General features: G+C 33.8%; 1 non-coding gene across 1 annotated transcript; it reads left to right on the plus strand.

Moving 5' to 3' along the window:
* The first annotated feature begins 18,695 nt into the window (after positions 1–18,695).
* On the plus strand, positions 18,696–18,799 carry LOC112718577 (small nucleolar RNA R71). The gene has a single exon (XR_003160910.1). It is a non-coding gene; the product is annotated as a small nucleolar RNA R71 (small nucleolar RNA).
* The last annotated feature ends 204 nt before the right edge of the window (positions 18,800–19,003 follow it).

The following is a 19,003-nucleotide window of genomic DNA, read 5'->3' on the forward strand; positions in this document are numbered from 1 at the left end:
TGGGTTTGCCTATTTGTTTTGGATTTCTATATCATACATGCTATGTTACCTGATTACGTGCTACTTGTTCTACTTGTACCTTATTTGTGTATTACTTGTCTGTATTGCTTGTGTTTGTACAACTGAGAGATCCCTCATGTTGGTGTCGGTGGATGTTGGTGGCTGTTCTTGATGAGATGAATTGATAATGCGATTGCATGATGATGATGATTTTTGAATGAGATAATTTGAGTCCCCTGGGTAGACGCAGTGATGTGATTTCACTAGCTCTAGGCGAGGGTATGATGTATTGATATAGAGTTGTTGAGACAGAACAACTGGTGATGGTTTTGCTTATGATTCTGAGTCTGATTCGTGTAAGAATCAGCGAGTTGGGAAACATGTGTAACCTGAACTAGATTTAGTATCCCCTTACGACAGATGCCTATTTATGGATTAGTGAGAATCTAGGCTGGATACTTGGTGAAAAGGAGTTTAGGATGCTTAGTGAGTTTTTATTGCAGTGCATTGTATTTATTTGGCACTTTTACCGTACTGGGAACCCATGGGCCCGGGGTTCTCATTCCGTATATATCTCTTGTTTTTCAGATACAGGTCCAGGTGCTCAGAAGTGAGCTGTGGTTCGTCTGAGAGCCGGCGAAGATCTTTATTTTCTCTACTTTGTGTTTTGCTTAGAATCTCTCCACCTTTGTTTTGAAGATATTATATTATGTGTTGAACTCTTTTGAAACTTGCCTATAGAGGCTCTTATGTTTCCTTTGGGAGAGATTAGGATGTACTGTTGTCAACTACTTTCATACTGTACCCTAGCCGGCCTAAACTTTGCGGGTCGCGACTAGTGACTATTTACTTATGTTATATATATTTATCTGTTATCTATCTCTTAATCTCCTTTATGCCTTGTCCATATATCGCTTTCGGCTTCACGTTTTATCTTTTCGTTCTCGAATCGTGAGTGATACGTCTTCGCGATTTTATTTCTACTCTTTTCAGGCTTCTCGATTAATACTCCTTTCGAAATTACCTATGTTTATATATTAAAAATCCACCTGAGAGTCGTACCACCGTAATATCATTGACTTATGACTCGAGCATAAGGATTTGAATATTAGGGTGTTACATGATGCTACTGTTAGATATTGACCAAATTTTTTATTCTTTAAAAAATTCCAGTTCATTTTCTATTTTAATTTAGGTTCATTTGGTTTCATTTCAGTTCATTTCATTTTAAATTAAGGTTCATCCTAATTTTAAATCAAAACTTTTGTATGAATTGTCAGAAGTGAAGAAATAGAGGAGACAAGTAAAAAAAAGAAAATAAACAGAAAAAATAATGAAGAGAAAAAATGAAAATCCTACAAAAACAAAAGTTACTCAGGCTGAAACACAGAAAAATGTCCGTGACTCGACGGACACGCAATATGATTCATCACAGACGTAAGATACAATGTTTTATATAAAGTTCTTTTCTTTCTCTAATAAGTTTTCCTAAAGCATGATCCAATTTCTTTGGTTTTACTTAATAATATTTATTTTTTACTTAGACTGCTAATTGTAAATTTGGGTAGTGAAAATAAACTTGTGTTTCAAACACAGACAAGCTTGCAGGGGTCTGTAAATGCACCGAGCAATATCACGTAATTTCTCTTAACATTTATTTACTTATACTTTTAATTAGAATATATTGGTTGATGATTTTAATTTCATGTCTTTTTTTATTAGAAAAAATACCCCTAAATCCCTAGTTAGATTTTTTACAAGAAAAAATAGCATGAAAAAAAAAGAAAAAACAAAGTTTACAACCTGCAACTATGTAAGTTGAAATACTTACATTGCTCTGTTAAATTTAGGTAATAATACGTTTTTTTCTAATTATTGACACAGAATTTTATTTACTATGAGTATCCCAACAGCTGATTGTGAAGAACAAATCCTTGTAGTTCGACAAGAAAGTTAGTCTCAACATCTGGATATCTGAGTTTTCTAATTTACTTTCCTATTCTAATCAATGTATAGATTTCATTTGGTGCAGATTTCCAATTTACTTTACTGCATGTTAGCACTTTTCTTGTATATCTTCATTAGAGTTTCTATTGCAATTGCTCTTCTAAATTCTCTTGAGGAAGAGCTAAAATAAGCAAAAACATTTACCTCTGTCCCTTCACTAACTTAAACAGAAGAAGCTTCTGTTAATAAGTAAGTTCTACTTAAAATATTTTTTATTAGTTTTGATGCTATATCATAATAATTTTGGTTCATTTTGAAACACTTTTCTGTGTAATCTAGCTGCCCTCCAGAACCTGAACAGCAAGCTCTCACAGAAACTTCGGCAAGAGAGCAAGAAGCTTTTGTTAATGAGTAAGTTCTACTTAAAATCCTTGTTATTAGTTTTGATACTATATTACAATAATTTCGATTTATTTTGAAACACTTTCCTATGTAATCCATCTTCCATCTAGAACCTCAATAGCAAGTTCCCGCAGAAATTTCGGCAAGGGAATCAGAGCATGAAGCTCTTGTTAATGAGTAAGTTCTACTTAAAATCCTTTTTATTAGTTTTGATTCTATATTATAATAATTTCGGTTCATTTTGACATACTTTACTGTGTAATCTAGCTGCCCTCCAGAACCTGAACAACAATTTTCCATAGAAATTTCGGCAAGAGAATCAGAGAAAGAAACTCCTCCCCATCCTCAACATTGGGAAAATACTTTGGTGCACCTTCATCCAGCCTTAGCATAAGTCCACTAAACTCTGCACCAACAATAACACAAATTGAAAGTTTGGTAGAGGTGACAATGGATGCTGGGGTGGCAGCAGCATTACAATATGCGAAGGACACAAGTCCGGAGCCAAGTTTGAGCATCCTTAAAAAGTACAAGATTCCAGTAAAAGAAAAGGAAATAACAGAGGAGTTGAGAAAAAAATATTATCAGTGGTTGACGCAGATCAAGATTGACAAAGAAGGGTCAAGCAATGAGTTAGATACCAAATTCCTCTTCGACCACGAAGCTCATTTAGAGGGGAGTAGATGTCAGTTCTTGTCTCTAAGACCCGGAGAAGACGTTGAAAAAATATGGTAAATTCTTTTGATATTATATTAACATTAATGGTTTTCCTAAAAAGTTATATTCTCATATATCTAACCAATTTTGGTCCTATAGGTGGTCTCTGCACTGTGTATACTTCTCAACAACAAAAAATATTACAGATTTGATGAAGAAATATACTACGTCCCAACAGGTATTGTGGTAAGCTATCATTAAATTTTATCATTATTTTTGGTTAATTTGATTATGTATGGTATGATATAAGAATTTTATTTCAGTTCATTTTACAGAATTTCATGTTGGTGAAGCATAACTAGGAGTACATTGATCTAGACACTAAGAAGGCTTTACAGATCAATGAATTTAAGGAGTACCTACCTTGACAAAAAAAAACTAGCATCCCGACCATTTGTAAGTTGTGATTTCTAAAACTTCTTAAATAATTCTGTTATTTGGTATCATTTAGACTAAAATATTCTATCATTTTCCCAAATTTCAGCTGTTTGCACCAATTTGCTATGGAGGCCACTAGTGATTGTGGATTGCTGATATTCAGAAGAAGGTCTTTCATGTGCTTGACCCCATTAAAAAAAGATATGCCTATTGAAAGAATAGCTTTGAATAAATTTGTTCTAAGTTATCTCTTATTTCTAGTCCTTCTGCTCTAATTAAATCATATTAATCAATTTGTGTTTCTGATTGAGCATTGCTTCTATCCTATCCTTTTCAGATCTTGATAGTATCCTAAATGAAGGTCTATGTTGGGCAAAACCTTTGGTGGACAACGAAGAGGTCATTGAAGCACTATATATTTTGATCAACAGTCAACAAACATCATATTAATCTTCTTATTATTCTTTGCTATATTAGTGTTATTTAATATGTTTCACTGTGCTTTTTTGTATCTGTCCTATTAATCATATTTTATTTTCTTATTTCTTTATTAGTTTTGATTGTGAAATATACGTCATGAAATGGCTGGAAACAATCAATCCCAAAAAGACTAAAAAGCAAAAATACAAATGAAAAAACTAGAAACAGGTAAGTATCAATAAACATAGTTTAATTGAGGTTAATTTGATTTTGTTTAGCTTGACTTTACTAAACTTATTCATGTGTACTTGTTTAGTTAGTTATAGCTCTGATTTTTGTCAATTGGATACGTTCAATGTGTTTTTGTTGATGATTAAGTCTTTTTTACTGCTTGTTCAAATCTGAACTAATTTCAATTCATTTGTAGATTAACTGAAGTTCACTTCATGTTGCTGTAAGGTATTAACCAAAATTTTTATTCGTTAAATAAGTTTGGTTCATATCTTAGTTCATTTAGGTTCATTTCTTAGTTTATTTCGGTTCATATGAATAAATTTCTTTTAATTGTAGGAACAAGTTGATATTTTCAGGTATGAATATCGTCCAACCATTCTCTTGGACAAGATAAATAAATTGAGAGACAAAGTCATCGAGGGATCTGAAGGCATAAGAATCTCAAAGCTATCCGCTACCCTCTCAAGTCCTTTTTGTAGATTCACATTTAAGGATATCGAAAGTAAATAGCTTCAGTCTTCTAAATTGTAATGAATTTCTATTGACATTCTTGAACACTATTTTGTAAAGAATTGTAAATGTTAATATATATTTGAAAATCTTTTGTTAAATTTCTTTTGATTTATTTGTTAGAAATGTATGGGATGTATTGACATCAAATTAATTTGAATAAATCTAGGTTCACACTGAATAGATTTAATATATTTATCAAACCTCAACAGTGGTGATGCGTGAGCATCTTCCTTGTCTTTTCTTAGTGAAGTTGCATTTGAATTGGTTAAATTTAATCAAGATTTAGGCATTTTAAGCAACTTTGAGTGTTAGTTTGACTTGTGTACAATTTGATTCGTTTCAGGTAGCGTTCGGTTGGATTTGGCAGAGCTCAGAAAGGATAAATGGAGCCATGTGCATATAGATAGATGGTGATGCCAAACTTCAACCATCCAAGTTTGGTGCTAGGAACTCATAAAACTCTTGTTTGATGCGGCCATGGTGGCGCCAAACTTGAGAATTCCAAGTTTAGTGCCAAAATCACCATAATTCTTAAAGTTGATTCGGCCTTGGTGGCGCCAAACGTCACATCACTAGTGTTTGGCATCGAGAACGTTGAAATCGGTGCCCCTTGTATGCATAATGGGGTGCCATACTCTTAACCTAGGAGAACTCTCACGTAATCTTAAGGATTTCGTTTGATTTAATTAGGTTTTAGAAATTATTTTTAAATTAAGAAAAGATATGTTAGGTTTTTAGAAAATATATTTTACATTAATTAGGATTAGATATAAAAGGAGAAGATATCTTAGCCTAGGTTTTTTCTTCTTCTTCTTACATACTTTCGAGAATTACACACTTTTTTTGCTAGGGTTTATTTTTCTCCATGAGCAACTAAATCCCTTCTGTTAAGGTTATAAGCTCTGTTTATTCTTTGGATTAATACTATTGTCATTCTACTTTCAATCAATGTACTGATTTATATTCAAGAATTACTTTCGTTCTTCATCCTAGGGAATAGAGTATATTGGAAGATAACTATTTTTCTACTTGAATTCTTGTTGAATCTTGGAAAAGTTAACTCACTTGAATAACAGCTTGAAAGTAATTTCTCATAATTCCCTGATTATCTGGACTTAACGTGGTATGTGACATATAATCATCTTATCTTTGGGTAAATATGATTTGTGTGGCTAATAAACTAAAATTGGACTTTAACCTTTAATCTAATTTATGTGACCAAGGAATTGGCGGTTGATTAGGTTAGAGGAGATTAAATCACTAAGAAATTAGGGTTTGCCATGAATTGAATCTCGCATGATTAAACTAGTTGGTAAGAATTGTTAATCCGAAAAAGTAAATATCTCCAAAATTAACTGTTTCTCAAATACATTTCACACCCAAATCATTGTTTGCTTTTTTAATTTCTAAATTACCGTTTTAATGCTATTCGAACACAAAACACCCCTTTTTTGCTTGTTTGACTAAGTGAATCACTCAACTATTGTTGCTTGGTCCATCATTTCTTGTGGGATCGATCCTGAATCACCTGAGGTATTACTTGGTACAACCCAGTGCACCTGCCAGTTTTGTAGTTTTCTAAATTTCATACCACGTGGCAAAAATACAAATAAACCGAAATTTAGTCATAAATGAACCAAAATGTATTCTAATAAATTCATAAACTGTTTACCACAACATAATTGCAGAAGCTAATTTGAAAAACCATGGCTTTTATCATTGACATTTATTGCAGTTTGTTTTGGTTGATGTATAAATGGTATTTTACGTGCTACTTCAAAATAGTGTTGTGTATAATAGTTAATTAAATGAAGAATGTTAAAAGACTATAAAAATTTATTATTTTTGGTCATCAAATAATTATTAATGTTTAAAAGTATACGATAAAATATGTTATTAGATAACTAGACTAAAAGAATTGAATTAATAGCTAAATAATTTCTGATAATCTCTAATATTTTTCTAATTAAACAAACATTTGACATGAAACTTTGAAGGAAGTTCTTTAGTACTTGTTATGATGAATATATTTTGAAAGATAATTTCAATTTACTTTTCTTTTGGGAAATAAGAATAATTCTATTTATAATAAACCACCTGATGAATTTAGTCATCAAAAGATAACACACATTGGATTCACGCACGTGCTCTTTTTTCTTTTTATAATTGTCATAATCAGATTTAATGTTATTTTAGATCCTTTAGTATAAGTTTATCCTCCATCAACCATCAACTATTTACTACTGCCTAAATTATTTTAACGTACCATCCATAATCATGTAAACCTTGATTCTAAAAACCAATTGATCCTACGGTTTAATAATTATTTTCTAGATGTTTCATTTGAATTTGGAATCCCTTATTTGATTTCTATTCTCCCCTTTGATACTAATATACACTATACTACCCATTTTTTATAATTTAAAAAATTATATCTTGAAATTAAACTAATTTATTTTTACTATATAAAAGTTAGAGAAAAAGACAAATAGGTCCCTGACTTTTCAAATTTTTGACAAATATATCCCTGACAAAATTTAAATACAAAAAAGTCCCGGATTTTAACAAACGGAGGACAATTTAGTCCTTCTGTCTATTTGCCTCTCATACACCTAACGGAACTAGCTGACGTGGCTGAAACGGTGTCCAGGTGTCCGTTACGGTGCCACGTTGGAAGGGAAAAAAATTCGAAGGACAAATAAGTCCTTGACGTCATTTTACAAATAAAGTTGGAAGGACAAATAGGTTCTTGAGAATTTTTTTTTTTTCAAAATTAATAAACTCATTTCCTAAATTCTCTCATCTACCTCTCTCCATTTTTATATTTCTCTCTACTATTTTTACTCTATATATAATTATATTTTATATTAGTAATTTGACAAATCAAAATATGTCATTCGATATTTTTTTACAATTAAAATATTTTAAATGTAAAATTATACACATTAAATTATTTTAAATTTTCGATAACGAATGTTAAAATTAATTACTAATAAAAAATTAGACTTTTTCATATAAAAATAATAACTAAAAATCTTATTATTTAATTTTTTATCTGCAGATATCTTGATCTTCTTAATCAGAAACTTTTGTCAACTTATGACTTTTTTGTAAAAGTAGTTTGATTTTATAAATCTTTTGTGTCATGCATAATTTATACTGTTAGAACAAAGTGAACTATAATTTAAAAAAAATATTCTCGTAATGTTATTATGCATAAAAATACTAGTTCTAATATAATACACAAATGCACTAATGCTAACTTAATACATGAATGATGCACAAATGACCTAATGCTAACTTGATGCATAAATGAACTGATGCTAACTAATGCCACTGGTATGATGAAAACTGAACTAATGCAATTTAACAAATTCTAATATAATACACAAATGCACTAAAACTAAACTAATGCAATTTAAGAAAAAGAGTAGAAACATAACAAGCCCAATTTCTACAATTTTAATACAAATAATTTAAATTGTAGAATAAGACAAGTTAACTAGATTTCAAAATACAAGCATAATTTTATCAGAAATTATTTTTAATATGGAAAGAAAATTGGTGTTTTGGTTGAATATTGACATTTGAAGTGTATTACACTATTGTGAAAATTATTCAACACGCCTCCACGTGTTAGCTAAGATGCTGACACGTGTTCAACACGCCCCCACGTGTTGGTCAGAATGATGCCACGTGTTCACCACGCCCCCACGTGTTGCACCACGCCCCCCTCACGTGTTGACTTCCCACAAAAAAAATCCACCCATCTATAATTACACCACATTCTCCCATTTTCAACAAAAACACCAATATTTTTTTCATACAAAAAAAAATTAGCCTAATTTTATAAACTAAATTCTCATAATAGAAGCATAATAGAAGTATAATGAAAAAAAAAATTTCTCAAGAACCTATTTGTCCTTCGAACTTTATTTGTAAAATGACGTCAATGACTTATTTGTTCTTCGAACTTTTTTTCCCTTCCAACGTGGCACCGTAACAGACACCTGTACACTGTTTCAGCCACGTCAGCCAGTTACGTTAGGTGTATAAGAGGCACATAGACGGAAGGACTAAATTGTTCTCCGTTTATTAAAGTCAGGGACTTTTTTGTATTTAAATTTTATCAGGAATGTATTTGTCAAAAGTTTGAAAAGTCAGAAACTTATCTGTCTTTTTCCCTAAAAGTTAATATAAATTTATTATAGAATGAGCTGATGATATATTAGTTGTTGTGGTTGTACCACGTTAGCAATTTTGCATAGATGACAAAATTATAATTGCGTAAAATAAAAATAATAGATTTCTACATAACAATGATAAAAAAATAAATTTAATACAAAAATAATTAAAAAATAACAGTTACATATAATTAATATTTGCATTAAAACTATAATAATAGAATTTTCAGTTATAAATATTTAATGTATAATGACACAATAACATTTGTTTATTATGCATATATTCTCATGTATCATGATTAATAAAGTAAATTTATAATATCGTACTATATTTTTTGTATTCTTATTCTCAAATTTTTTTCTTAATTTTTTCTTTAAAGTTATCTCTAAATACACTAAAAAACTTTAAAATTATGTTATAGAGCAACAACATCTCAAAAATATCAACAAATATAATTTATTTTTTAAAATCCGAATGAATTGTTTATAAAACATATTCACATGAATAAATTAAAAAAACTTATCATCGTAGAATTGATTATATTCTATGACAAAATATAAAAAAAATTGTTTATGATATAAAAATATTAAAAAACATACACACATAAATAACTATTAAAAAAAAAACAATTTCACAAGACTTTTGTTGTATATTTTTCTCTGTTTTTTATTTTTGAATAATTATATTAAATTATATACAAATTATAATTACTTTTTACAAATGAGTCTTTAAAATTAACATTAATTCACATATTATCTAAATAATATAATATTTTTTTAATTTATACTATATAATATAATTAACTTAGTTATCCACACATCGTGCAGGTCTTAAGTCTAGTTTGAATAGCAAATAAGGCATTAATAAAGTAATAATTTTAAATACATAAATATGAAAAAGAATAATAAATTATTTTTTGAAAAGTATATATTTTGAATTATAATAGTTTAATTACATAAAAATATAGGTGGTAAACATTTTAAGATTTTATGTAAAGTAATTATTTGTATAATCTCTAAAGTTATAATTACTAATTTATGTTTCAAAAATTAAAACTGCATATATCTATATTGTTAACTATTTTAATAAGTACAAATAAATTGTATTTTTTCATTGTATAGGATTAAAACATAAATATTATAATAAAATAACATTGAATAACTACCTTAATTTAAATCAATTCAAAAGTAAAGGTCGTATAGATTGAATACAAATTATAATTTTATCTAAATTTGTTATATTTATTGGTGTGTTTTATAATACTATGACAGATAAAATATATTTCTTATTCTTAAAATTTGTTAAAAATTTTAAAAATATTCGTAAGTTTTATTTTTTTTAATTTTATTCCAAAAATTTTTGATTTGCATTAAATATATTCCTAACGGCTAATTTTTTAAAAAATTTAAGACCAATTTAGCAACAATTTCACAAAATCAGCCTTCAACACAAGTAAATTAGATAGTTGTGATGCATTATTGCTGGATTAATCCTAAACTTTCTGAAAATTTATATTTGATGGAAATAAAAAACTTCAGGAACAAAAATGAAGCAAAATAAACCTTAGGAGTATTTTTAAAATTTTTGACAAACTTCATAAATAGAAAATATAATTTACCCTACTATTAAAGTAAATGCAAAAAAGTAATGGATTATTAGGCATAAAGTTAATTGTGGTAATCTAAAACTATGAATTAGCAATAATATTTTTTTCTATAAAAGAAACTATATAAGAGTAGCTTGACGCTTTCAACTATAGTAAACCGCTCATTAGTTTTTAAATAAAAGATAAATAGGTTTCTGACCTTTTTAAACGCGAACATTTTTGTCCCTCAAGATTAAAAAATACATTTAAATTCCTCACATTATAAAACGCGTGGTAATTATACCCCTCCGTCGAGTTGAGCCTCAAAACGAAAACGGAGAATGCTGACTTGGAGGGATGGAGTCTGAGCTATCCGTTTTGGCTGATGATGTGGATGGAGAATAAATTCTTAATGGACAAATTGGGCCTTATGCCCCCAAAACGACGCCGTTACCATCACTGAGCCCTATTTGATCAAAATGCATGGTCAAACCCATGGCCGTTGATGGTGTGATCGTTCATGACGAGTGAAGGGGGTTCTTCGTGCACAAGACCTGGAGAAGGATCTTCATGCACCGTGCTAGGAGGATGTGATTGAAATGGGATTGTGCTAAAGTGCTTCTGTGGCGTATATGCGATTCTTTACAAGTCTAGAACAATAACAAACCCTAATAGAATGTTTCTTGGTTGTCCATTCTTCAAGTTAAGTTATTATTTTGTCAATAGTTGGATGAGACTGCAATGTGTCTAATTGGGTGATTCTCCAAAAATTTACTCCAGGTTAAAGAACGTCACTGCCGATATTTTGTCTGACTTGATGAACTCCTGAAAAAAATTAGCGCCAAAGAATCTCAAGTATTGGGTGTTGTGGATGATGCTGAGGGAATAGACGCTGAAGATCAACTGTTTCGAAGTCAGAAATTGGAAAAAAATGGAAGAGTAGGAGAGGAAACTGTTATGTATTGAAAAGAAAAAACACAGGAGTTTGTGGCATATTATTGTGATTAGTGTAGTTGTTATTGTTGTTGTATGTTTTTTAAAGGGTTGAATATGATTTGATGTACATGGTGATGTTGAAATGAAAATTGCCACTGCTGGCTATTTAATGAGAAGTCTATTTTAGACTGAATCCAATTTTCTATGAAGTTTGAACAACTAAGAAATATTGCAAGTCAAGTATTATATAAGGTAGTAATTCAACAAAGATTATAACCAAAATAGAAACAACATTGTATCTGGCTTAATCCCAAACATTACATAACAGCATAAGTTTGCCACAAAATAACAAAATGTCTGATTGACATGTAAACAAGTTTTCCAAACTATGATAACTAGAAAGCATTGTTCAATTCATGCTAATGACTAGGACAAAAAACATAATTCTATGCAGTTGTGTTCAGTTCTTCTGATTGTTGGATCTAGGAGTTGGGATGAACTTGAAAATTCTTATGGTCTCACTGCTAGCTGCTTTCAAGGTATCCTTTGATAGTCCCCCACTAGTATTGGTGCTTTGAGTTTGTGCTGTATTTGGGGGTGGATTTGGTGGTGGATTTGATGGTGGATTTGCACTTGTTGGGGTCTGACAATTGTTTGCTTGGGTCTGAATTTAGAGGCAGGAACTCGGGGTTTGGCTTGCCCCATTCTTGGAAGCTGGGATGGAGGCCTAAATGAAGTTTGGACTGGAGCAGATGGTATTGTTGCTGCAGGTACTTAAATATTGAATGGTGCAGCAACTGGTGCATTCCCTGGTGCGGTATTTGTAACCCACTAACTTATCGGCAAGTGCACCGAGTCGTACCAAGTAATACCTTACGTGAGTAAGGGTCGATCCCACGAGGATTGATGGATTAAGCAACAATAGCGTTTGATAGGATTAGTTAGACAAGCAGAAAATAGTGTTTGGAAGTTCAAAAGCATTAATAGTAAATTCAGAATATTAAAGACAGGCAGATAATTAAGTTGGGAATAAAATATTGAGAAAACAGTTAAGGTTTCAGAGTTATCTATTTTTCCGGATTGATTTTTCTTACTAACTATTTTAATCATGCAAGATTTAATTCATGGCAAACTATGTGTGACTAGACCCTAATTCCTTAGACCTTCCTATCTCCTCTAAAATTCATTAACTGCCAATTCCTTGGTCAATTAATTCCAATTAGAGGGTGATAATCAATTTCTAGTTTATATGCCAAAAGAATCCTAATTATCCAAAAATAAGGGAATTATATATCACATATCCCGTTAAATACAAACAATTTGAAATTCAGTATAATATGTTTTCAAGATGTTGTTCAAGTAAAGAGTTTTTCCAAGTTTTACAAGAACTCAATTAGAACATGGGTCATACTTCTATTCCACCCATATTCATAAAATAAAGAGCGAAAACAATTATTGAAATATAAATCAAAACATGGATTAAATTAGAAAGATTAAACGAATCAATCCATACAAATAGATAAAGCTCCTAACCTTAACAATGGAGGATTAGTTGCTCATGGTTCAGAGAAGAAAATAAGGATTCTGGTAAAATGTACTGTGTCTTATCTGATGGCATCTAAATTCCTATTTATAACTAATCCTAATAAATTTAAAATCTAATTATCTAAAATTAAAAATAATATCTTTTCCTAAAAATAAGATTTGAATTTAAATTTGAATTAATTAACAAGTCTTCAGCTGATGGGTGGGGACCACTTGATTTGTCCATTCTGCAGCTTCTAATCTGTGTTTTCTGGGCTGAAAACTGGGTCAAAACAGCCCAGAAATTGCCCCCAACATTTTTCTGTGTTTTTCTGCACGTGGCGCATGTCACGTGTACGCGTCAGTCACGCGTACGCATCGCTGATCTTCTTCGCAAGTCACGCGGACGCGTCGGTCACGCGGACGCGTTGCTGAGCAAATCTTCAATTCACGCGTGCATGTCAGTCACGCGCACGCATCAGGTACGCGTGCGCGTCGCTCCTCGTAGCCATCTCCTTTGATTCTTGTGCTGCAGAAACTCCATCAATTTCCGAATAACGTATGGACTATTATATATTGCTGGAAAGCTCTGGATGTTTAATTTTTAACGCCGTTGAGAGCGCGCCAATTGGAGTTCTGTAGCTCCAGAAAATTCATTTCGAGTGCAGGGAGGTCAGATTCCAACAGCATCAGCAGTCCTTTTGTCAGCCTTTTTCAGAGTTTTGCTCAAGTCCCTCAATTTCAGCCAGAAATTACCTGAAATTACAGAAAAACACACAAACTCATAGTAAAGTCCAGAAATGTGAATTTAACATAAAAACTAATGAAAACATCCCTAAAAGTAGCTTAAAGTTACTAAAAACTACCTAAAAACAATGCCAAAAAGCGTATAAATTATCCGCTCATCACAACACCAAACTTAAATTGTTGCTTGTCCCCAAGCAACTGAAAATCAGTTAGGATAAAAAGAAGAGAATATACTATAAATTTCAAAATATCAATGAATATTAATTCTAATTAGATGAGCGGGACTTGTAGCTTTTTGCTTCTGAACAGTTTTGGCATCTCACTAATTCCTTTGAAGTTTAGAATGATTGGCTTCTCTAAGAACTTAGAATTTCGGATAGTGTTATTGACTTTCCTAGTTAAGCATGTTGATTCTTGAACACAGCTATTTATGAGTCTTGGCTGTGGCCCTAAGCATTTTGTTTTCCAGTATTACCACCGGATACATAAATGCCACAGACACATGACTGGGTGAACCTTTTCAGATTGTGACTCAGCTTTGCTAGAGTCCCCAGTTAGAGGTGTCCAGAGCTCTTAAGCACACTCTTTTTGCTTTGGATCACGACTTTAACCATTCAGTCTCAAGCTTTTCACTTGGGCCTTCATGACACAAGCACATGGTTAGGGACAGCTTGATTTAGCCGCTTAGGCCTGGATTTTACTTCCTTGGGCCCTCCTATCCATTGATGCTCAAAGCCTTGGATCCTTTTTACCCTTGCCTTTTGGTTTTAAGGGCTAGTGACGTTTTCTGCTTGTTTTTTCTTTTTCTTTCTATTTTTTCGCCATTTTTTTTCGCAAGCTTCTTCTTTTTTCACTGCTTTTTCTTGCTTCAAGAATCAATTTCATGATTTTTCAGATCATCAATAATATTTCTCTTTGTTCATCATTCTTTCAAGAGCCAACAGTTTTAACATTCATAAACAACAATATCAAAAGACATATGCACTGTTCAATCATTCATTCAGAAAACAAAAAGTATTGTCACCACATCAATATAATTAAACTAAATTCAAGGATAAATTCGAAATTTATGCACTTCTTGTTCTTTTGAATTAAAACATTTTTCATTTAAGAAAGGTGAAGGATTAATGGAATTTATTCATAGCTTTAAGACATGGTTACTACATACTAATGATCATGAAGTAGAGACACAAAACATAGATAAACACAACATTAAAAACCGAAAAGCAGAAAGAAATAAGAACAAGGAATGAATTCACCTTAGTGGCGTCTTCTTCTTGAAGGTCTAACAATGTCCTTAAGCTCTTCTATGTCCCTTCCTTGCCTTTGTTGCTCCTCCCTTATTGCTCTTTGATCTTCTCTTATTTCATGGAGAATGATGGAGTGCTCATGATGTTCCACCCTTAATTGTTCCACATTGTGGCTCAAATCTTCTAAGGAAGTGTTGAGTTGTTCCCAATAGTTGTTGGGAGGAAAGTGCATCCCTTGAGGCATCTCAGGGATTTCTTGATGATGAGCTTCCTCATGCATCTCTTGAGAACCGTGAAGGGTCTCTCTTGCTTACTCCATCCTCTTCTTGGTGATGGGCTTATCCTCTTCAATGGGGATGTCTCCTTCTATGATAACTCCAGCTGAGTAACATAGATGGCAAATAAGGTGAGGAAAAGCTAGCCTTGCCATGGTGGAGGGCTTTTCGGCTATTTTGTAGATTTCATTGGAGATGACCTCATGAACTTCTACTTCCTCTCCAATCATGATGCTATGAATCATGATGGCCCGATCCACAGTGACTTCAGATCGGTTGCTAGTGGGAATGATGGAGCGTTGAATGAACTCCAACCATCCTCTAGCCACAGGCTTGAGGTTCAGTCTTCTTAGTTGAACTGGCTTGCCTTTGGAGTCTCTCTTCCATTGAGCTTCTTCCATACATATGTCCATTAGGACTTGGTCCAACCTTTGATTAAAGTTGACCCTTCTAGTGTAGGGACGTTCATCTCCTTGCATCATGGGCAAGTGAAACGCCAACCTCACATTTTCCGGACTAAAATCTAAGTATTTCCTCCGAACCATTGTGAGATAATTCTTTGGATTCGGGTTCATACTTTGATCATGGTTCCTAGTGATCCATGCATTGGCATAGAACTCTTGAACCATTAAGATTCCGACTTGTTGCATGGGGTTGGTTAAGACTTCCCAACCTCTTCTTCGGATCTCATGTCGGATCTCCGGATACTCATTTTTCTTGAGCTTGAAAGGGACCTCAGGGATCACCTTCTTCTTTGCCACAACATCATAGAAGTGGTCTTGATGGCTTTTGGAGATGAATCTTTCCATCTCCCATGACTCGGAGGTGGAAGCTTTTGTCTTCCCTTTTCCTTTTCTAGAGGATTCTCCGGCCTTAGGTGCCATTGATGGTAATGGAAAACAAAAAAGATTATGCTTTGACCATACCAAACTTAAAATATTGCTCGTCCTCGAGCAATAGAAGAAAGAAGAGAAGAAGAAGAAGAAGAGAATATGGTAGAGAGGGAGAGATGTAGGTTCGGCCAAGGTGAAGAAGAGGAGTTTGTGTTGTGTGAAAATGAAGTAGAATGGAAGGGTATATATAGGGAGAGGGGGAGTGTATGTTCGGCCATTTAGGGTGGGAATGGGTGGGAAAATGGTTTTGAATTTTTGAAGGTAGGTGGGGTTTATGGGGAAGAGTGGATGGATGTGAGTGGTGAAGGGGGTGATTGGGAAGAGGAATTAAGGTGGTTGGTGAAGAGTGTTGGGAAGTGTGACATGGGGAATACTCATCACAAAATAAGATTAGGAGGTAAGGTGGGAATATAGTAGGTGGGGATCCTGTGGGGACCACAGATCCTGAGGTGATCCTGTGGGGTCCACAGATCCTGAGGTGTCAAGGAATTCCATCCCTGCACCAAATAGGCATGTAAATTGCCTTTGCACACCATTCTGGCATTTAAACGCCGTGTGGTGCACATTCTGGGCGTTCAACGCCCATGTAAAGCATGTTTCTGGCGTTGAACGCCAGTTTCATGCTTGTTACTGGCGTTCAGCGCCAACTTTTCCTCCTAGGCACATTACTGGCGTTCAGCGCCAGAATGTTGCTTGTTTCTGGCATTTAGCGCCAGGTTGATGCTCTGTTCTGGCGTTGAACGCCAGCCAGATGCTCCTTACTGGCGTTGAACGCCAGCCTGTGCTTCCTCCAGGGTGTGATTTTTCTTCTGCTGTTTTTGATTCTGTTTTTAATTTTTATATTTTTTTTTCATGACTCCTCATGATCATGTACCTAATAAAACACAAAATAACAATAAAATAAAATAAAATAAAAATTAGATAAATAAAATTTGGGTTGCCTCCCAATAAGCGCTTCTTTAATGTCAATAGCTTGACAGTGGCTCTCATGGAGCCACAAAGGTGATCAGGTCAATGTTGTATAGTCCCAACACCAAACTTAGAGTTTGGATATGGGGTCTTAACACCAAACTTAAAGTTTGGTTGTGGCCTCACAACACCAAACTTAGAGTTTGACTGTGGGGGCTCTTCTTGACTCTGAACTGAGAGAAGCTCTTCATGCTTACTCTCTTTTGTCACAGAGGGATGGCCATGTGCCTTAAACACAAGGTAGTCCCCATTCAATTGAAGGACTAATTCACCTCTGCTGACATCTATCACAGCTTCTGCTGTAGCTAGGAAAGGTCTTCCAAGGATGATGCATTCATCCTCTTCCTTCCTAGTGTCTAAGATTATGAAATCAGCAGGGATGTAAAGGCCTTCAACCTTTACTAACTCGTCCTCCACTATTCCATAAGCTTGTCTCAATGACTTGTCTGCCAATTGTAATGAGAACAAGGCAGGTTGTACCTCAATGATTCCCAGCTTCTCCATTACAGAGAGTGGCATAAGATTTATCCCTGACCCTAGATCACATAGAGCCTTTTCAAAGGTCATGGTGCCTATGGTACAAGGTATTAGGAACTTGCCAGGATCTTGTCTCTTTTGAGGTAAATTTTTCTGAATCTAAGTATCTAGTTCACTAATGAGCAAGGGAGGTTCACTTTCCCAAATCTCATTACCAAACAACTTGGCATTCAGCTTCATGATAGCTCCTAAGTATTGAGCAACGTGCTCTCTAGTCACATCTTCATCCTCTTCAGAGGAAGAATAGTCTTCAGAGCTCATGAATGGCAGAAGGAGATTTAATGGAATTTCTATGGTCTCTGTATGAGCCTCAGATTCCTTTGGATCCTTAATAGGAAACTCCTTCTTGCTTGAAGGACATCCCAGGAGGTCGTCCTCACTAGGATTTTCGTCCTCCTCCTCCCTTGTGCATTCGGCCATATTGATTATATCAATGGGCTTGCACTCTCCTTTTGGATTCTTTTCTGTATTGCTTGGGAGAATACTGGGAGGAGTTTCAATGACTTTCTTACTCAGTTGGCCCACTTGTACCTCCAGATTTCTAATGGAGGACCTTGTTTCACTCATGAAACTGAAAGTGGCCTTTGACAGATCAGAGACTAGATTGGCTAAATTAGAAGTGTTTTGTTTAGAATTCTCTGTCTGTTGCTGAGAAGATGATGGATATGGCTTGCTATTGCTCAGCCTATTGCGTCCACCATTGTTAAAGCCTTGTGGAGGCTTTTGTTGATCCTTCCATGAGAAATTTGGATGATTTCTCCATGATGAGTTATAGGTGTTTCCATAAGGTTCACCCATGTAATTAACCTATGCCATTGCAGGGTTCTCAGGATCATAAGCTTCTTCAGAAGCTGCCTCTTTAGTACTATTGGATGCATGTTGCCATCCATTCAGACTTTGAGAGATCATGTTGACTTGCTGAGTCAACACTTTGTTCTGAGCCAATATGGCATTCAGAGCATCAATTTCAAGAACTCCTTTCTTCTGAGGTATCCCATTATTCATGGAATTCCTCTCAGAAGTGTACATGAATTGGTTGTTTGCAACCATGTCAATGAGTTCTTGAGCCTCTTCAGGCATTTTCTTTAGGTGAATAGATCCACCCACAGAATGGTCCAATGACATTTTCGAAAATTCAGATAGACCATAATAGAATATATCTAATATGGTCCATTCTGAAAACATGTCAGATGGACATCTTTTGGTCAGCTGCTTGTATCTTTCCCAAGCTTCATAGAGGCATTCACCATCTTTTTGTTTGAAGGTTTGAACATCCACTCTCAGCTTGCTCAGCTTTTGAGGAGGAAAGAATTTATCCAAGAAGGCCGTGACCAGCTTATCCCAGGGGTCCAGGCTATCCTTGGGTTGTGAATCCAACCATATTCTAGCTCTGTCTCTTACAGCAAAAGGGAAAAGCATGAGTTTGTAGAGTTCAGGATCAACTCCATTCGTCTTTACAGTCTCACAGATCTGCAAGAACTCAGTTAAAAA

The sequence above is a fragment of the Arachis hypogaea genome, chromosome 10, assembly GCF_003086295.3.
Source record: "Arachis hypogaea cultivar Tifrunner chromosome 10, arahy.Tifrunner.gnm2.J5K5, whole genome shotgun sequence".
NCBI lineage: Eukaryota > Viridiplantae > Streptophyta > Magnoliopsida > Fabales > Fabaceae > Arachis > Arachis hypogaea.